The 22057-nt window shown below is 42.3% G+C and overlaps 1 protein-coding gene across 6 annotated transcripts in view; it reads left to right on the forward strand.

The window, feature by feature from the left end:
• SDK1 (sidekick cell adhesion molecule 1) overlaps positions 1-22057 on the forward strand; it is a 429219-nt gene that overhangs the window by 37334 nt on the left and 369828 nt on the right. Inside the window, exons 1-2 of one of the 6 annotated variants that reach the window (XM_077316215.1) lie at positions 7378-7502; positions 8896-9006. The exons of the other annotated variants lie outside the window; for them this stretch is intronic. The gene's annotated coding sequence lies outside the window, so the exon portion shown is untranslated. Of the gene's footprint in view, positions 1-7377; positions 7503-8895; positions 9007-22057 lie in introns of those variants that run through there. 6 annotated transcript variants of the gene reach the window in all.

The raw sequence follows: 22057 nt of genomic DNA on the forward strand, positions 1-22057 counted from the left end.
CTTTACTGTTAATATTCATTTCAGCCTCTACACTGCAGACTCTTCTGGTATAGTGTTTGCTAAATGTATTTCAAGCTTGGCAGCTCCTGCTAATTACTTATAACCTTGTGCTACTCTGATTTTCTTCTCTCCTTCAGTTTTAATTTCTCACCATTGCTTATGTTTTATGTGTGAAAAAGAGAATTTTCGCAGCTATTTTTCCTTTTCTTTTTCACTTCAATGTCCTGAACTACAGGCCCTCCCATTCTAAATTCATAATCCTATGACTTGTCCTAAGGCATCCAATGATGGAGCTTTCTGACCTCTTAGGATAGAGCTCTTGACTGATTTGGATGTCAAGACCTTAGTTCAAATGCTCAGCATGGAGTGCTTGTCTTCACCGGTACTGTAGACATCTAAATATTTCTCTAGTATAAAAGGTACTCACAACAGCTTACAGGAAACAAAGGCAATAAAAAACATTAAAAGTGGAGATTTAAGCCAGTCTTGGGAAGTATATGCTGGTTGTACAGTGAGCATGCATTTACTATAAGGCAAGTAAATGACATCTATATTCACAAGCAGGGAGCCCACTTGGTTCTCCCTTTCCCACCACTTACTCTTTTCCTTTCCCTGAAAGCTCCCCTTCATCCTTTTCTTGCCTCTTTGTCTTTCCAACCTACCAACCAGTCTATCTTTATCTGCCCCCATCTTCACATTTCCCTGCTTCCCAGTTCCTGACAGCCTCTACTCAGGAAAGTTATGGCCCAACTGCATGAACTTGCAAGGACTTGCAAAGCATACCTTATTTTTTCCTGGATCCCATTCCCTACTATTTCCTCTTTTCCTTCCCCTGGCAAACCCCCATATACTCACCTTTCTCTGCTTCTTGGAATCATTTTGTTGGACAGTAGCGAACAGTCAGTAGTGGATTTGTCAGTCACCCACTAGTTGTCGCCAGGTCTAGCCCTAATGAATCCTCCCTCATAGGTCAAAACAGCCCATCTATAGGCTTGCAGACATCTAGGTTGAACTTGGAGATTTCCTGGACCTCTAGAAAGTAAAAATCAGCTCCTCTGGATGGGCTCTGACATCATTTGGGGCTGAATTTCTGTAAACGGTATGACCCTAAACTATGTTATACCTTCATAAATCCATCAATGTCATTTGACTAAGAAGGATGCGACTCTGAAGCATGAAACTCTGCTGTAAAATGGACTGTAAATTATCTTCAGGGGCAAGGCCACCTAATTTACTGGGATATGAAAACCAGTTACAATGTCCTTGTTGCCCACAAAGGGACTCAGCTGGCTCATCAGCAAAGCTTCTGATACTCACTTCAGGAACAAAGATGAATCCAGGAAAAATTCCAGGCTGGGCCGTGGGGGGTGTGGGACTTATCTTCAGCTATTGGATCCATTTCATGGTTTACATGGCCTCCCATCGTAAACAACCTTGTTTTTATCTAGATATACTGTCTATTCACACTCAATTAGTCCTTTCGGATTTGATGCAAAGATTAAATAGAAATGGATACCATGGAACTTACCCAAGAATTCAATGCACATGTTAACTTACACGAGGATAGGATAAAACCCAGTAGAATTCTGCTACATAGCACAGCCAAGTAGCCAGGTAGCCGCACCACCTTAAGGACTAGAACATCTGTAAGGCAAGAGTGGAACAGCTGCAAAGTTGTGCCTCCTGTCTCCCCATAAATTAAAATCACTATAGAACGATAGGTTGCCCATTTTGACTTCTGTAATCATTTTGATCAAGTAAATGGTGTTCCATACTCGAGCAGTTTGAACATTCTGCATTACCAATTTTTAAAACTGTCTATCTGCCGTACTAGATCTTTTTATTCTTTGTTTGAAGTAGTAATTGCACGTCTTGTGCTTCAGGCTCTTAGCAGGGTATTGGCCTCGTTGAATCTGCCTTGGTATGTATGAGAATGAACTGACTAGGAAATACTTGTAAAGTGTACTTTAGGGGGAATTATTTTAAAATGTTTAATGTAGCTCTGTAGGCAGGACTTTGTGTGTTATTTATGCTTTTTTTATTTAATAATATCATTATTGTTCGCTTTGCACAAGCCTTTGAATCAGATCAAGTCTAAATTACCAGTTCCCCTTTCCCTCTACAGAATGCCCTCATGTCCCCTGTTCCCTAGGAGCAATATCTCATGGAAATCAGTGTTCTGCATTGGGGGATGCGAGGCATACAAGTTCCATTTCCATCACTGGAAAATGTTGTCTGGATCAATTCTGCATGCTGTTTTTCCCCATAATTGAACCTGTTGTAATCACAAGGATAGAAAATTTGAGTACTCCTGAAGTGCTTAATCTCGAGAGTTTTCAGTATGATTTAACGCATGGACGTTCTAAAAAAAAAAAAAAATTAAAGGCTGGCCTAAAAATGTTGTTCATTAGATCAGGTCTTGCAATATTGGTGTTAGTGGGTTCTACCATGCATTCAGTACACCCAACATGTTCCCCCATATTATGAGACGGTGTCACTTTTCCACATTGTTCACAGGGGCTGATAACATAGTAGACAACCCCCTGGTGCTCAGCAATACGGAAAACAGCTTCATGTCAGTTTTGGAAAAAGTCTTATCAATTTCAACATCAGGATCTCCCCCCCCCCCCCATGCTTGCATTTCTTTCTGTTCCCTTTCAATCAGTGAACTACCATGCACATGTAAAACTTGAACCACAAGGAAGTAAACGAAAGGTGTTTGCAAGATGCAACTATAAGACTGCGCTAGGTCAATTGCATAATTTTTTGGACCCCCGCACATGTCACTAGTGACATTCTACCTTGATTCAGAAAAGTGCATTTTAAAAACTATAGCTGCAGGATAAAATACACCAGAAGAAAAAGAAAAGTGGTTAAGGTGGGCACAGAATCCGAAGTGAAGATTAAAGGTTTACCCCTCTGAAAATCTGAAGTAAATTGTGCATGCGTAATAGGCCCGAGTCAGGTCAAATATGATTGATCTTTTTTTAATCCACAAAGTGCTTTGCAAGTTGGTCACAGCAGGCTGCCATAAGAGTTGCTGTTTCCTCCTGGGGGCTGAGATGTAAAAGGCATCTTATCACTTGGAACGACATTGCCAGATGGCGCTGAGCCAGACACAATGGTGGCAGGAAAATGTGACTTCTCTGCTGTCGTTACCAGCAAATAAATGAGTTCTATTGACTTTGTTATGAGTTTTCTTCCACAGCTGAGTGATGAGTTTTCTTCTGCTTCCTCTCCAGAAACTTGTATGTAGGAGAGAAACAATCACATCGACAGTCAGGACAGCCTACCTGTTCCAGAGGCTGAAATTCTCCAGAGTTGCCAGGAAGCTAGTGCATTCCACCCATCTCTGGGGGCAGACCATATAAAGAGCCTCCCCATCCCTGAAGGGAATCTGAATTCCCTTTAGACTGCATTTGTTATTCCAATAATGATTTCTCTGCATCACATAGTTGTTTATAACTGTTCATGCCCCACAGAAACATGAGACCTGGTGTTGGATGGTTGCCACTGTTGAACAATCTGTAGTATTCAAAAGGCAAAAGGTTTATCGCTGCCTCTTTGAAGTATTTATCATGGTGTCAGTATATCCATGCTAGGTCTGACAGTTTTCTTAATATCTGTGTTACAACCAGTTTGTGTCATCTGAGAAACATGCAGTGCTTGTAGTTGGGCTCAGATCTGACCAGCCAATCTCTTTATGAGGATGTCTTTGTGTAGTGTAGACCAGTGGTCCCCAACCTTTATTAGGCTGGGGACCGGCAGGGCATCGGGCCGCGGCCGCAGGGACCGCGCGGGCCACGCCCACGAGCCGCGCCCGGCCGCGCCCGCGAGCCGCACCCGCAAATCGGGCCGCGCCCGCGAGCCGCACCCGGCCGCGCCCGCGGGCCGCACCCGCGGATCGGGCCGCGCCCGCGGGCCGCACCCGCGGATCGGGCCGCGCCCGGCCGCGCCCGCGGGCCGCACCCGTGGATCGGGCCGCGCGGGCGCGGCCCGGCCCTGATTCCCTCTCCCCGCTCTCCCCGCAGTAAGAAGCTTCCCGGGTCGCAAGCTTGCGGCCTGGGAAGTTTTTTACTGCGGGGGGGGGGGCGGGGAGAGGGAGCCGCGGCCCGGCACCATGGCCTTTGCGGCCCGGTGCCGGGCCGCGGCCCGCAGGTTGGGGACCACTGGTGTAGACAAAGAACTCATGGGTTACTTTCCAAGGCAACTTGAATAGATAATGAGCATCCCAATCGAAGCAGCTACTAGTTAAATTAGTGCCGCCTCATGAACCTAAAATTGCTGATGTCTCTCTCTCTCCTTTTAGGGTCAATTTCCTTGTAGCTGACAGAGAGGGCTACAATGGAGCATTGATAATGGAACACTGCATAGAAAGACTGACTCTCAACACAGATCATAGTCAGTTATCCTAGTGTTTTCTGTCGTGCCTCACTATTTTTGTAAGACAGTGACAGATCCCAAACTCAGACAGCTTATCTTGCTGCCCCTTATCCCACCAAATACAGAAACCGAGGAACTATGTTCCTAAACCCAATCCACACATGTTGGGATAATGCGTTTTCAATGCAGTTTAGAAGTAGGTTATCCCGTTTCACACAGGAAAATTCAGCTGCAAAAGGATATTGAAAGTGTATTATCCAACACGTACGGAATGTGAGCAAATTACGAAGATTAGCAGCAAGGTACTTGGGAAAGGGGATTCTGTTTGTATTGTGCAAAAGGTAGGGTTGCCAGCTCTGGGTTAGGAAATACCAGGAGACTGTGGAGGTGGAGCCAGGAGTGGGTGGGATTTGGTGGCAGGGAGGGACCTCAGGAGAGTATAATGCTATGGAGTCCACCCTCCAAAGCAGCCATTTTCTTCTTTAGTCTGGAGATGAGCTACAATTCCTGGAGATCCCCAGGTGGAACATCCCTAGCAAGAGGGAATTGCTGAAATTTAGGGGTTGGGTTGAAGAAGATGCAAGGCCAATGCCACAGCCTGAAGTGAGACTTGGCTATTTTTCTGGCCAAACTCTCCTTGCTGAACAGGAATGTAGGATCTGGCCTGTTATTTTAAATGGGTTGCAGGAGGGGACAAGTAAACACTAAATAAAACAATTTAATGGTGTTCCTCAGACCACAGTAGATTTGATAAAACATTCCCCCCTCCAGCGTCTTGATTTTAGGCTGTGATCCTATAGCATGCTTCGGAGTGAAATGTGTTAAATCTAATTCCAGTTCTGAATATGCCCATGCTGCTAGGTTTCCTAAACCTTAGTGATGTTCTCCTCATTATCTAATCTGTTCTCAAATTGTATAGACAGAAGTTAATGCAGTATGATCAAACAGTTTTATGTTTATCAAAAGACAGGAAAAGGGGCCACAAATCACTCCCTGTAAGCAAAAAGGGTTATATTATATCTAAAAATATAGCTGCTGTCACAGGACCTTTTTTTTTTTGAAGATAAGCTGTGTGTGTAGAAAGATAAATGTTAAGCTAAAGTGCTGGGAAACAGAGCACAAGGTACTCTTCTGAATTCAAAACATGATGCACAAGTTAAATTCTTTGCAGCAGATGGAACTGGATCCATAAAACTCTTTAAAGTAATTGTGTAGGATGTGCAAACAGCTGACACACTGTAAGCCAAACACTTATGATTTATTAAATGAATATTCATTAATGCTTATCTTTTAATTAGAAGACTTTAACCAATTTTAATTTCAAAACCTACACTTCCATTTTAATTTTTCTGGTGACCTTTCTGTTTCTCTCTCCTGACTGTTTTCCTCAAAGTACCATGATCGATCGCTTTCCTGATAGATCTCTTGTTGCTGGGGGTTGCTTTTAAGTCTTGTTTGGTGTTTCCAAGCCCACAAGTTTGGTGATACTAACAGATCCTAAAGAGACTTTGCCCTTCTAAATTTACTGAAGTCAAGGAGTTTAGACAGGGATAGTTTCAGAGAGTCTTTAGGAGAGTAATTTCAGGTGGTTGGCTGTGTTGGTTTGAGGTTGCAGAACAAATTTTGAGTCATAGAATCATAGAATTGGAAGGGGCCATACAGGCCATCTAGTCCAACCCCCCGCTCAACGCAGAATCATAGAATCATAGAGTTGGAAGGGGCCACACAGGCCATCTAGTCCAACCCCCTGCTCAACGCAGGATCATAGAATCATAGAGTTGGAAGGGGCCACACATGCCATCTAGTCCAACCCCCCGCTCAACGCAGGATCATAGAATCATAGAATCATAGAGTTGGAAGGGGCCATACAGGCCATCTAGTCCAACCCCCTGTTCAACGCAGGATCAGCCCTAAGCCCTAAGAGTCCAGTGGCACCTTTAAGACCAACAAAGCTTAATTCTAGGCATGAGCTTTTGTGTACATGCACACTTCCTCAGATACAATGCCATGGATTGGAAGTAATCAGTTCATACTTATAGGCAAAATATGAGAGTAAATTAACATACAGCATAATAAAAATGGGTAACAAATCCCAGAGATAAATAGGCAAAATAAGTATTTTGGATTTGTTTGCATGGGAAATATCTTGGGCTCATTAAAGGTGTCTAGATAGAAGAGCAATGAACAAATATGATCAATTGTTGATAGTAATTAGCCAAGACCTTAACCTTTAATCTGTTAACCATTTTTACTGTGTTACATGCTGATTTAGTCTCATACTTTGCCTATAAGTATGAACTGATCCATTCCATGACATTGTATCTGAGAAAATGCGTGTGATACTCAATCATTTGAAAGTTTATTAAAATTAAGCTAAAGTATTAAAATTAAGCTAAAACATATCATTATGAAAAATCAACAGGGAGAAAAAAAAATCAAAAGTGTGGGAGATTAAGAGTTCAGAATCATCCATTATACTTTTTGTCCTTCTGGCACTTCCTCAGATACAATATACTCTAAATTTGTTCTGCTGCTTCAGATCAACAGGGCTACCCACTTGAATCTAATGTATAACTATATATACACATCTCCTTCAACACCCTCTTCAGGATGCTCTTTAAATTCTACTCAATAATGCACACTGCAGATCTTGCATATTCCTGCAGTTGTGAGCATAAAATGAAGGAGAGGAAAATGAGACTGGAAGGTACTTTGTGGTCCCCATTAGAGAGAAAATTGGTGTACAAATATCTACATAAATAATTAGTCATAAGAAAACCCCATACTTTCTAGTCTTTGAAAGCCTACTTGGGTGTGATGAGGCATAGTCCTCCTCAAGTCCTGAGAGACAATCACATGTTGGAGAAAATCTCCCCACTGAAGAGCCACACAGTTTAATGAGCTGCCTGCTTTACAAGCACCAGGTGGTGCCTGACTCACAGCACCACCTTTTCCCTGTTAATGTGATTAACTGTCTGAGCCCTATTGCCAGTTTCCTAGCAGACCTTGCAACCCATTCACCCCTTAGCACTCAACAAGGGTGGAGTGAGGGTTTTTGCTGGTCTTGGCTGTGTGTGTATGGAAAAGCTCAAATACTCCTTATCCTGAAGATAGCAGAGGTGAGTAATAAGCAGATACAGGGAAGAGAGAGAGAGAGAGAGTGAGAGTGAGTCTTTCAGTTGACTAAGAAAACACATCAGCAGAGATAATTTTGAGTAGTTAGATTCACCTGAGTTGCCATGCTGGTCTGAAGCAGCAGAACAAAGCTTGTGTCCAGTGGCACCTTTAAAACCAACAGAGTTTTATTAAAGTTACACACTTTTGTTGGTATGCTTGTATCTAACAAAGGGTGCGTGCACATGAAAGCTTACTCCTTGAATAAGTCTTAACTGGTCTTAAAGGGCCATGTGACTCAAACTTGAGTCATTTTGGGTAGTGTTTTTTTTTAATGGAATGAGATTTGAAAACAAGTTGACAGAATGAAAGGTCAACCATCCTGTCCCAAGCAGGACTTCTTGGTCTTTGAAAGCTATGGGATGGATGCAGAGAGTAACATGTAACAGAAGAGCCCTGTTGGATCAGACCAGTGGTCCATCTAGTCCACCATCCTGTCTCACCCAGAGGCCAGCCAGTTCCTCAGGAAGGCCAATACTGGGGTAGAGGCTAAGGCCTTCTTAAGAACATCAGAGTCTGCATGCATTTCCCAACTCAGAGCTGGCAACCCTAAACCATGAAGATTCAAAACATGCTTCTCACTCCTCTTCCCGGAAATCGCTACATATTAACAAGTGTATACATTCACAAGGTACATTCACATACATGGCAGGACTTCAGTATAGTTTCAAGCTGTACTTGCTGCAGTTTGCAATGCAAAGGAACGGAGCTGCTCATTGGGCAAAGTACAGCCCTGCAGATCATGTGGAATACCTCACTCACATGCAAATATGCTTTCTAGATCTGGAATTCAGGAGAGGAGCAAACACTTGGTGTTCTGTTGACATTTGCCTTGTGGCATCAGCACTTGCTTTGAAGGAAGCAATTTCGCTGGTATGCAAGCCTCCGCTAAATAATTCATGATTAGACGAAGTTGTAGGGAAATAAATTAACTTGGATGTTGACTCCAATTGTTGTGAAAAGAAGATTCTATTCATAGCCATGATAAGTTTAAAAAGTGGGTTACTCAAGTGTTTATGCTCTCGCTGTGTGTGTGTGTGTGTTTGTGTTTTACAGCTGGGTTTTTAATGGGTTTGTGCACTTTAAGAATTTTATATTGCTTTTATAATAATTTTTTATTATGCTTTATAAGCCACCTTGAGAGCAGGTTTCTAGCGAGATTCCGTCCATTTTCCAAACTAACATATATGCCGTAGTTAACTTGTGTGTGTCCACATGGATAATTGATGAACCAAATTAAAATGAGCTATCCTAGGTAATGGGAAAGTGTGAGGTTGAAGGTGGCTGCCAAGGGAGGGGCTGGAACAGTGTTGCTAACAATGTGTTTTGTGTCTGCAGGGTGTATTTTGGTTTTGGGTTTTTTTGCTGGCTGCGGATTGAAGAACTGCTAGGAGATACAGAACTCACGGTGGAAACAAATATGCAATTGTACAGAAAAGGTGAAAGGCTGTAAGTGAAAAAGCCACAGTGGAGGTGGGAGTTCTAGCAGAAATTGCGGGAGGTCCCTCCCGGGTTCAGCCTCTGCCATCTCTAGTTAAAGGGCAGGTGATGTGAAAGGCCTCTTCCAGAGACCCAGGGGAGTGCTGCTAGCCAAAGAAGGCAGTGTTGACTATGAGAGATGAAAGGTGTAAGAAGAGCTAGGTTTTTATATCCCACTTTTCACGACCGGAAGGCTTACAATCGCCTTCCCTTTCTCTCCCCACAACAGACACCCTATGAGGTAGGTGAGACTGAGAGAGGTCTAAGAAAACTGTCCTGTGAGAATAGCCCTAAAAGAAGCCCAAGGCCACCCAGCTGGATGCATATGGAGAAGTGGGGAATCAAACCCAGCTCTCCAGATTAGAGACTGCCACCCTTAACCACTACACCAATCTGTCCGTCCACTAGTTTCTTGTGTTTAAATATGCTTATTCTAAGAAAGAAAGGAAAGGGAAATGACAATCCTGAGAGTTTAGAGGAATAGAAGGGGCTGGGGTATATGTGTGGGGAGAGTGGAAGAGCTGAGATGTATGGCGGGATACAGAGATATCATAGGGTATCCCAGGACAATAAACAGGTATTCTGCCACTACTTGCTGTCATTCCAGACTTGATTTTTGTTGGTAGCTTTAAAATCTAGGCTGTCTTGCAGGTACATTTGTATCATACTGAGAAGTCTGCAGAATAAATGTTGGGCTGATACAATGTGATGGCTCCTCATGCGGAGGCTGTGGAAAAGGGCTTGCTCCATACGGTGGGCATAGTTTTAACGTATAATTTATTACTTTTAGAACTGCTGATTGCTCATGTATACATTTGCTTTAGACATTTTGACTTTGCTGATCTAAGACAATATTAATAAATAGTCAACTGACTCCAAAAAGGGCACGTCACCCCTCTTCTAGGAAGATTAAGAGCAATTTCTCTCAATGAAGGCATTTGAGAGAGAAATGGATCTCTGGGAAAGGTTGCAGCTTGGTGTTTTTGTGGGGCTTAACTAGTGTGCTGGTCTCAGTGCAATCTCAGTGGAGCTTCTAGGACTATGTCATAACTGGGACTGCTTCATCCTGAGCTGAGAATTGGAACAGTAGATCTGAGTTATCTGCCAAGTGAATGTCCAGGTTTCTGCAAGGGGGATGAAATCATGTTTGTGTTCTCATTCAATAAGGCAAATAAAGAAACATTAACAGCAGAGGGTCAGGGAATTAATTCCAAGCATGTATTTTCTCATAATGCTCTGAACAGCGAATGTGCGCTGTGATGCATGGGTTTTAGAGCCAGTCTTCAGAAATTGCTGTTCACATTTGAATTAGCCATCTGATTGACAGGGAGTTGGCCATTATGAACCTAATTAATTCAGTCGAAGTTTTCAATTATTAAATAAATGCAAACTTTGTGAACTGCTTTATTTGGAGGTATGAAATTTTTGCCATCAACATTTTGAGTTCACTTTGACAGGTGCTCTCTGATGTCAGTAGTGTCGAGGCCATGCCTCAAGATGTTGAAAACCATTGTTTAAGAAGAGCTGACAACCCATGACACTGTGGGTCCAGTTTATTAATGAAAGGAGCTCAGATTTCGGCAACCGTCAGTTTTGCTGATGCAAAAATAACATTTGAGCATTTCTTCCTGCCCTCCATTATTGACCTTGTGGATAGGCATGGGTTAAAAAATTTAAAAATTATAGGACCACCAGACTTTCCAGCCTTAGAAACTGCAAATCTATCCAGTATGTTTAATCTCACCTTTATTCCCAAAAGCTCAGAGCGGCATGCATGGTTTTCCCTTCCTCATTTTATCTTCCCAAGAACTTTATTTATGGGCTTTATAGTCTGCCTTATCTTTGGGAACTTTGTGTGATGGATTAAACTGAGACAAAGATAACTGGCCAGAGGTCTTTCAGTCAACTTCAAGGTGGTATTGGGATCCAAGTCCAGCATCACTACCCCACGTATGATTTAATTCTCAGAGAGCTGCCAAGCTTCCTTTACTCCTTTGGAGTTCCTTTGTAATAGCCCCAGTTGGATCAGATTGTCTAGGGCAGGGGTATCCAAACTGCATCTCCAGATGTGACATGCCGTGAGCCAGTTCGCCAAGAGTGGTAGGATATAAATTCAAATATAAATAAAATCAATGCTAATGGACTATAATTATCAGGAGCCCTTGCCTGCTGTAGTCCATGGGCATCTGGAGAGCTACAGTTTGGCCGCCCCTGATCTAGGCAAGCCAGAGTCCATTTTTGTATCCATTGATGCAAAAAGCATATGAGATGAATAAATAGTTTTCCAATAGACATTTGGTAAAGGAAAAGTGAAAGCAACTTCCTTATACCCGTAGAGTGACAAAGTGAACACGATGTGGATGTTTTGTTCTTTTGACACACAGACAAATGAATTCTGGCCAAGAAGTTAAATATAGATAAATTTATAGGGAAGGGGGGGGAAAGTACTTTGAAGCCTGTGAGTTCTCAGAAATGCATTTAAGATACCAAGCGAAGCTGGTTCACTACATCAATGCCTCCCACTACTTGCAAAGCCTGTTCTCGTCCAGCCGTTCCCTCAGGCTACGAATTCAAATCTTTCAATGTCAGCCTCTTTTCATCTTTCAATATCATCATTGGCGACGAATGCAATGGGGGCATTTCATCACTGCGGGTTCTTCATCAACACCGATGCGACTGCTAGTCACTCAAGTTGTGTTTTGACTGCAAAAATGGAAGTATTCACAGATTTCCATAGCTCATGTATTTGCTCGCCATTGGAGTGGGATAGGAATTTTGAAGCAAGGGAAGCAATCTTTCTATGGGTGGTTGAATAAATGTGAAAATCACAGCCCTTTTGAAATGGAAGATCTACAAAGGGAGCTGTGGTGAAGGGATTGTGAGAAGGAAGTCACCTGTGATGCTATAGGTTTTGTCTCTGAGATGGAAGATCTGTCTCCCCCCACCCCCGAATTTTACAACCCAAATAAGCCTTAAAATGTCTTATCACTTTTCCTTCCTTTCCCCAAATCAAACACCCTGTGGGGTAGTTGAGTCTTGAGAGAGTGCTGAGAGAACTGTTCCTGGCCCAAGGTCTCCCTGCTGGCTACATGAGGAGGAGTGGGGATTCAAACCCAGTTCTCCAGATTAGAGGCTGCCACCCTTAAACATTACTCCAAACTTGCAGCTTTTAAGGCTGAGATGACCATGACTTTATAGACACTGAATCCTACCAGCAGTGCTGGGATTGAGAGGGGAGTTTATTCATTTCAAGTAGAATGCTCCTGTGTCACTTTTCCATCCATTTCCTAATCTCCAAGGCAGCAAACATTAAAACCTTTTGGGGCATTAATAATTTAAAGTCCAAATCTATACAGAATAGTCACAAGAATTAAATAAAGCATAATATAAACATGCAGAGAATATTGGGGTGGGGGGAAGTTTGCTGACGGAGGACAACAGAGGAATGAGTTGGGAACCTCTCCTGAGCACCTCTCCTGGGCACCTCTGCCACCTTTTCATGCAATCAGAGGACCAAGCCCAGCAGCACCGGCAAGCTTTTTGAAATGCTCTAACTTTTATTTGCCAGACACTTGGACAGTGAAGCAACATCCTAACAAATGGAATCTAAAAGGAATAGCAACAGTCTCCAGGCATGGGATGTTCTGAGCCAGGAGAAATTGTGTGAATAGTGGAACAGAATCTACCATTAACTTCGGTCTCTCTTTTCAACCGACTTTGTCTGGATAAAGGAAAACCGGCCCATGTTCAACTCGAAGCGATTTCTGAAGCCATCAAAGGAGTCAAGCTCTGGCGGAGGCATTCCTGTCTGTTCAGCACTCCACTCGCAGTTGTCATCCTTGGGGGAAAGGACTGTATTTTCAGAGGAGAAAGCCAGTTTCTGTCTTCCAGCTCCTGTTTCTGGTTTGAAAATAAAGGGTACCTTGGAGATCTCTTCTAGTCCTAGCTATTGACTTGGAAGACCTGAGAGCTGAGGGGCTCTCTTGTTTTATATACTTGTTGTGAACATGCAGTCCCAGAATTTTCACAGCTCTCTGTGGCAGTGACTATCATACAGGTCTGTGTGCAGGATTTTTAAAAGGGTTTTTTTTTTGTACAATACATTCCAGAACCTTCGTGAATCTTCTTAATTCCAATTTTAGTATATGTGCTGCCGAAGCGAGCACAAACGTCTGAATTAGTGCTAACTTTTTTCCTATTAGTTTTCTGTCTCGTACCATTAATAGTTTTTCATCGATTCAATGAATAGCTTTTGATATTATTTTTTTTATTTAATCTTTGCGGGGTGGGGGGCTTAAGTCCCACTTTGTGCACAGCCGTGGGATCCAAGCTGCTTTTCTTCTTCTAGTGGGGGAGTTGACACAAGCCTTGGATTTGGATCTCACAATAGCGATAAAGACTACAAGGAGAATTGTCTGCTTCTGAAAAGTTCTTGATTTCTTAATAATAATAATAATTTATGAAATAAACAAAACTATATTTATTTATACAATTTTATTTATAGTAACAATGTATTTAAAAATAATACAACGAAACACTGCAACATTAAAATCCATAACAGATCCCTTAGGCAATTCCAAACCTTCTCCTCCTTACAGTGGGAGGATTGATATAAGGCTGGGTTTCAAATTCTGGTGTAAATTTGCCTGGCGTTTTGAACAGCGACCTCAGGATTTCAACTCCATTTTAAGCCTCAACCATAGGCCTGGCAGAACCACTTTATCTGCCATGCCCTGCGGAACTGTCCAAGGTACTGCAGGCTCTTAATCTCCCCAGGGAAAACATCCCACCAATACCAGGGCTGGAAAGGCCCTGACAGTTTGAGATCTTTGGGGCTGAGGATCTCGAGCAGATTATGTGCTCTAGCTCTTAAGTTATTAAGTGAAATACTCTTCAGAATAATTAAAAAATCAGCCTAAGTTGACTTAGTTGCTGGTTTAGATAGCTATGATTGCTGGCATTCCATTCTAACCCTGGTAGTCTTTTCTTGGAGGATAAAACTTGAGGCTCGTGCAATAGCAGCTGGTTCTTCTGTCACTGCTGCCAGAGCAAGAGAACATCCCAGGTGGTTCTTCATCTTGGTGTCCCCCCAGCAGTCTGCTGGAATTTTTTTGTGCCCAGCAAACATGCTTCTCTGTGTCTTTAAAAGCTGGCCTTTGTAGATGTCTTCTGTTTGTGCAGAGAAATCCTCACCAGCAGCTGCAGGTCCTCTTGCAAACATAAAAAAGGTAAAGATGCTGCACCCGCAGGCGCTAGCTTGAGGCAATAATAGCAGAGTTGGTGTGTTTTAATTGTGCTGATTCAGCCAGAACGGAACGGGCTTCAGCTTTATTGCTTGGAGAGACCAAGTTTAAGGGGCAGAAGTGTTTTTTTGAAAAGAGAAAGAATCTGTTTCCACCGGCACTTTAGAAGGGGTATTTATTACCCAAGATGTACAGAGCTTGTTGCTTGTTATCTTTAACTTTAAAAAAAAAACCCAACACCAAATAATTTCTTAGAAAAGCTATACACATCGAATTTCTCTACATACGTCTGCCTTAATTAATATTTCTCATAAGTGAAGGTCCTTGCAAATGAATTTAAATGTAGACAAGTAAATCTGCCTGGCGAATAAATGCCATGACTTTATTGACTCTGTGCTTCTCTGCCCCTGGACTTGAACATGAGAAGTAAGTGGTGACCCTTGGAATGTCCCTACCTGAGGACATTAAAAAACAAACAGTGAATTTGTATGATCAAAGTAAATGGTAGTTTTACATTTTCTGGGTAGATGCTCTGATATTTGATTAAACATCTGTCTCTGAGCTGGGTCAGTGAAAAGTAGGCAGACTTTTCTTTGATGTTGGCAGCTTTCTTAAGAGTGCAGCCTATTAAGAAGGTTTCATTCTGCTGTAAACACCAGAAGTTCATTGTCTTGCATTGAAAGGAACTGGGAATTGGAAAGGAAATAGCTGTTAGCACTGTTCTGCAATGCTTGTGCAGGAGTCCCCATGGCGCTGTAATAGGGTTTGTGGCTGTTTTTGTGCTTTCACATGCGCAAGAGGTAGCGCAAACTCTTGTGAAATTTGAAGAGCATGTTAAAATGGTGCTGTAAATCTCTCCTAGGACCATTTTCTTGGATATAAATTCAACTGAGCAGGATCCTGAATAGACCGGCTTGCTTAGACATTTCTTTCATTGCAGTCCTAAACACGGTTACACAAGTCTGTGCTCCTTGACTTCAAGGAGCCTTAGTTTGTGCTGCTGGGCCATTGTCTAGCATTATCTGTCTAAAAGCCAACTCCTCCTCCAACCAACTCCTTTTCCAACCAACACATAAATGGGAAGACGAGTCTGTGAGAAGCAGGGAGGAAATGCCAGACAGAAAAAAAAGTCTTTTAAAGTCTTTTACCCATTGGTCATAGAAGGGGATGGATGACTCTCCTTTGGTGTTTGTGTGGGGGAATGATTATTGCTGTTATCAGACTCTGAGGCTTATATTTCCTGTACAATAAGATAGCTTTGCTCAGATTGCTGAGAAGTTGAGGTCCAGGGCATCTTTCTGGGAGGTGTTACTCAAGGCTAATCTTGTATTGTTGTAGTATTTCATGTTTTAACTGTTTACTGTATTTAAGTGCACACATATATGCACACACATAAAAAAATGTGAATTTGTTTATTATTCTTCAGCTTATATACCAAATGTAGCAAAGAGTGTTTGCAATCGTGCCACAGATTGCCTGGCGATCCAAGACTGGGGCGAGATAATCTTCCTAATGGCCAATGTACGGTTGTTGCCAAGTGGAGTATGACATTGCTATTGATTCCAAACTTTGATGGGCTTCTGAGGGGTACTCTCAATGAGTTGGAAAGTTGAAAATCAGTTGGTGCTCATCATGGGATTGCTATGTTTGCAATGCAGTTCTGAAACCATTTTGGACCATGGCCCATATCTTTCTAATGTTGCTGCTGTACGTTTTTATGTGGAGGGTCATTTAGGGATAGATATGGCATCACCGGGAGACTGGCTTTGCCTTTTCGGGTGAAGTGCTAGAAGTTCAGAACTGGAGCCTGGAACTTGATGAGGACAGGATGGAATTGCATTCCATTTGCGATGAACAAAACTGTTGGTGCCTCATCCTGCTCCCTGAGAAGGCGTCGAATCTGTTCTTGATTGGGTGGTGCTCCCTCTTTAATGATCAGGTTAGCCTTTCAGGGGTGCTGCTAGATCTGGTCTTTCCACTGCATTCTCAGGGGACACCCATTGGACAAAGCACCTTTCTCTAGGCTAGTCTGCTACATCCGCTCCTGAACAAAGGGAGCGCTGCACCCCTTAGCCATGTCTTGGTATCATTGTTAGGCTATTAATTTTGGTCATTTAATATTATTACACAAATACTTTAGTTCCCAGAAGCATGGCCATTATATTTATTGGAACTCAGAAAGTAGCCATTTTCTCCAGGTGCACTAATCTCTGGTGTGGAAATCATTTGTAATTCCAGGAGATCTCCAGCCACCACCTGGAGTTGTGGAACATTACTCAAAAAATATTTGCCTGCTAGGCACATGCTTAATTTTTCATTTACTTGCTTTTTTTATAGCCTGCCTTTCTCTCTGAAGCTCAGTATATAGAAACAATGTCATCAGTAAGCACAGAACATCCAAAACTATGTGGGAATACTAGATTCATTAAGAAAAAAAAGCAAAAAAAGGTATAAGAGATCGTATAAACCATTGATTGCATGACTATTTTGCTTCTCTCTTCACTATTTCTCTTGGTGCTTGTTTTAATGCTGGTGTCTTATTGTTTTGTGAGTGATCAGTTTTGTTGCTGCCTATACGCTGATTATTGAAAGTCTGCTTGGAGGCTTTAACTGGAAGTGCTGGCCGTTTTATGTAATCCCCTCTCCTATAAGCACATCAATATCTTTCTGTTTGGTTCTTCTTATACCAAACATGTTGCAGTAAAATAAGGCAAAGCAGGTAACTGAAGTGATGCTAGCGAGTATCAGAAGTAAACTCATGGGAGATCTGTAGATCACAATACATATGTAGTGGAAGTTGGTTGCACAATTATGTAGGGCACCGTGGATACTGACGTGCACTCTTTTGGATTAAACTTTCTCTGTTCTGCATTAGATGGCTTTAAATGGCAAGTGATCTTCTGAGACCAGATTCTTAGTTGCTTTTAATGATACTTCTGTGTGTTAGCTTTTGGAACAGATGTGGAATGCAATATCATTCTGTCGCTAGCATTTTATGGTAGCGAATAGCGCAAAGGAGGAAGCTTAATTCTGTTCTCCAAAAGGAATTCTGCCATCCATTGCAAGTCATAATGGAGGTAGATTGTGTTCTATTACTTCTCTGCTAAAGCATTTCATTGTTTATTTCTGTGGTTTGCAAATTCTCGGCATCTCATTACTGCTTGTAAATATTCAATTCTGCAGCATGCAAGATAAAAGCCGTCATTGTTTCAGGATTTCCATATATTATCAATTTGTCTATCAGGACTCTCAGAACCTAAACGGGAAAGCAAACCAGTCAGGGCACGAAACAGATTTTAGACGTCTGAAAAATATTGTCTTGCAGCTCTGCTTCAAAACCCATATGTATTAGCAAACAAAGTGTTCCAGTATTACTTTATGTAACCATAATGGAGTGGAGAGGGGGATGGACTTGTCATAGAAATATTAGTTGTTTGGAAAAAGCTGCCTTGCCCCCCTGAAGGAAAGGTTATCATAAGTGTTTGTTAAAAGCAAGGATGGTTCCGACAGCGACAGCAAATGACAGACTTAATAACACCCCCCCTCCTGCTTGAAAGTTATTCTTTTAACTTGGTATAGAGATGAGGCTTTTGAAAAGACAACAGAGCTCCAGTTCATTCCTTGATGTAGTTTTCAAGAGAAACCTTGGCTGCAACCTGTAGTTTCAAAGGAATGCTCCCCCCCCCCCCGGGGTTAGGATGGAATGGACCAGGAAGGCCTCAGATGCATGCAAATTTTCTACTTTATGTACACAAACACAATTACGTTGCCTTACCAGAGGAGTAAACAGATGGAACAAGTGAAGCACTCCCCACCATTATTACTAATAAAGAAGGTTTACATCCTATGAATGCTCTGCAGGACTTGGATAAGCATAAATTGCTAAGGAGAAAAAATGCCCCTCTTGAGCAGATTTCTAATAGCACTAAAGGTCTTGTACCCTAATAAGTTAAGGAATATGAATAACAACATTCCTTTCTTCCGTTTTTTGTGCATTTTAAGTTTTAAATATTGTGGATGGCAGGCCTCAGAATAAGCACAGCTGGCATAGGCCAGTTTGCAGTGTGTGCACCCGTGTGGGGTGCACAGCAGCAAAATGCGTGGGCAGGGTCATGGGTGCCTTTATAAGGTGCACGTGGAGAGGCCCCACCATTCTGCTGCAGATTCCCGCTGGGACAGCTTCTCACTCTCCCTTCCTGTGTTCCAGGTTGAAATACAGTTTGTACATTGTTCAATAAGTTGGAATTTCATCACAGCTGCAGTAAAAGGCACGAGAAAGACCCTTGCTTCAGGGTCCCAGCCTGCATACTGCAGCCCTGAGAAAGGGGAGTCTCAATAAGAGATTGGCTTGTTAATGGGCGCAGCCAACCCTGCTGGGAAGGCCAGCGGCTCGGAGCTAGGTGGGGTAATTGGCTGAATGAGATGGGCATCTGTCGGTTATCACATGCCCGCTTCCGCAGGAGAACTCTGGAGGCAAGAAATCCTGCCCTCGAGTCTGGGGGGTTGCAGGTCCCAGGGTACCCCTAGAGCTAGACACAGAGGGGCTGGACAGCTGTGGAGGGGGTAGGTCTGTTCTCGTGCCAGTGGGCCAACCCTCTGGCTGGAGGTGTGTGTATGGCAACAATACAGTTGTGGCCTTGTCTAGAGTCACATCTTGTGTGGCCCATATGCCATTTCCACCCTTTTTCTTAATGAGAGCTACTTTAGAGTAATGAAAAATATGCCAAGTTACTCTCTCTCCCTCCCCCCCCCACCTCAGAACGCTGCTGAATTTTGTTCTGTGCCTACAAGTGAAATATGGAGTGGGATGAACACCAGAAAGTAAGCTGTGTGCTCAATAGAGCACAGGAAAAAATCCTTGCAATAAATGTTTTTTTTAAAGCCTAGATCTTTTGGTGGGGTTTCTAGGGGGTGCGTGAGCTCCCCTGTGGCCATTGGTGTGCTACCCATTAGTTTCCCAAACTACTTATTTGAGGTCTGTGGTAGACTAGGTCTAAAAGGTAGTTGAATTATTTGTGCCAGATTTGTCTGCTGTTTTCCGTTTGTACATGCAGGAGTTTCCACAGCGACCTGAGGTTTCTCAACCAAAAAGCTTGTCTGACTTGATGCTGTTCCATATGCCATTCACCATTCTACCAGATAGTTCGGCCAAAGCATTTGGCTTGCATTTATATTCCTGGAGGTGCATTGTTGTTCAGTCTGACCTTATAAGTCAAACTGGTCTGAATAGTAGCTGGTCAGGATAATAAAATCTGAATAGGAGGTTTGGAAATAAAGCCATGTGGTTGTATATTGAACAGTATGAGTGAAGGCCGAAGAACCGGTTTGCCTACATTGTGATTTATACAGCCGTCCCTGTATTGTGTAGAGCTATTCCTTTTTATTTCACCCGCAACCAGGAAGAAGCAATTCCACATCCATTGTGAAAATGCACAACCTCACTTATGAATTAGCTTCCTGACTGGTGAAGAAAGGCAAGAAGTCAATGGGATTCTATGAGGTCAGTTGTGAGCAGGCATATAAAAAAGACTTTTAGATGTAAAGCCGACTTGAGCAGTGAGCAAATTATTCTTAGTTAAATGTTTCAAATAGTCTCGGGACAGAAATATCATTTTCGGGAGAAGCTGAAATTGTTAAAATCTGTTCTAGGTGCCTGAGTCAGACTTCCTGATAGATAGTGAAGTGTGAATCTACAAAAAATAAGGAGAGTTTAGTCACTGGCCTTATTCGATGTCCAATTTCTTGTTTTAGAAGCTCCCTTTCTAGGTGTTCATGAGCACACTTTATCCCCCCCCCCAAAAAAAGACAAAAGCTTGCATAATTTGGAGAGTTCCCTGATGGCCTAAGAGCTCTGATGCTACAATATTGCAGCCATCTCTTTAAAATTACCATTTAAATAGAAAATTCTAATGTTGGGCACAGTATTTATTCAGGACTTCATTTAACAGGACAGCCTTGTAGAAAGTAGGTCTTTCATGAAAAAGTATAGTCCTGCCATTTTGTTTGGGTTACGTTTGGCTGGGAAAAGGCAGCTTTAACTTAAGCAAGCATCAAAGTCCCAATGAATTATCTATTAAAAATGGACTCATGCAAACATGAGGTTATACAGATAGCAGGCTTTAAGGCTCAGTATTGGTGTGAAGAGTATATTTTTTGAGACAAGCAATGGAATTGCAGCTGTTGCATTCATTTACCAAAAATGCAAATGTATTCGTCCCACTATTGGGAATATACGGTTTGCTGTACATTTCAGCAAGGTGGCACTATATAGCTAACAGAACAATCCTGAATTCAGCTATAAGCCAAGTCATAAAGTGACTTCTGGAGAATCCAAGGCTGGCATTAGGCTTGATCGTTCTGTTACTTTTAAAAAAAATATGCATGCCCCCACAAGTAGGGGGAGCAGGTCTCCCACTCTTGTGGAAATGTGACATCACTTCCAGTCACATGGGGAGACTGTAGCAGCCCCAACTCTTTTGTAAAACCATAGAGTTTGGAGGTATTGTGGTGGGTGATATACAAACCCCATTTAAAAAACATCCTGCAGGTTGTGAACATTTGGTTGGCAACTGTCTCTAGATGTTGTGAAATATTAACTATGAAATCTGCTCTTGTAACTATTTGCTCAATTCACCAGTACCAAACCATGCCAGAGAAAATCCCAACCCTGTATCCCCCTTGCATGCTTTGATTTTTCTCCCTGACTTTCTGGTCTATAAGAAGATGTGGTTTGCCAGGCAAGTTATGGTTTACACTTGTCCTTCAAAGCAGAGATCAAAACCATGGTGTAAAACGAGTTTCCAATTCTGGATGGGGGAACAGCAGCACAAAACATAGCTTGCTGTTACATGTGGGTCAGCAAACTAGATTGCTGAGAACTGAGAGGTCAGAAGGGGATCATATTCCTGAAACATAGCCATAAATTTGTCTGTGAAGCAATTGTGTCCAGAAAGCTAGCGTGGTTGAAACTATGGGTTTGAATTTTTGAGCTGGAGATGGCCTTGCAGCTTAGAGAGACTGGACAAAGCCACTTTTTGTCAAAATACTTTAATTGATCCAGAACTTTGGGTCTTCAACTAGTTTTGCAGCAAGCGGAAATATTTTCTTTACAAACGTCCAGAAAATATCGTGCAACTTGGCCAGTTTGCTTGAAATAAATCGCCCCACGATCTTGAAACTTATTTTTTTTTATGAACAGAGAAGGGAAATATGACACACCAACAACACTTGAAGCTTTTCTATTTACTTGTTATTTTGTATGGTGAGAGGTGAGTGGTCCACTTTTGAGCTGGAGAGAGGCAGCGGAACAAGTAAGTGGAGTGTTTTTCTAGCTTTTATTGAATGAAGTTTTTATGTGAGCTTTCCTGTATTAATCTTGGAGATAACATACTTGATTGTCCAATTACTGCATTTGTGCTGTTCCGTCATTAGGTATATTCTTTTATGTGGTGAACAAGTCAGTCATCAAGCAGCAGGTAGCAAAAGGGATCAATTACTGAAATGAGGACAGTCATTTGTGGCACTGACATTTTGCAGGTGATGCAAGATGAAGTGGCTAGGTGGATTCTCAGTCAATATGGTTATGAACTTGCCGACTTGGGTTCCTGCAGTCTGGGTCAGCACATGTGATTGTTTCAAGGCGGGAAAAGAAATATCAGTGAATATTTCTGAAGCGTAGTAAGATCTGCTTTGAATTTCCCCTTGTTTAGTGTAATTGCCCATCCTCAGAATATAATAAATAATATAAAATACATAAATGAAGCTGATGGGCAATTGGT

This window comes from Paroedura picta, chromosome 17 (genome assembly GCF_049243985.1).
Source record: "Paroedura picta isolate Pp20150507F chromosome 17, Ppicta_v3.0, whole genome shotgun sequence".
NCBI lineage: Eukaryota > Metazoa > Chordata > Lepidosauria > Squamata > Gekkonidae > Paroedura > Paroedura picta.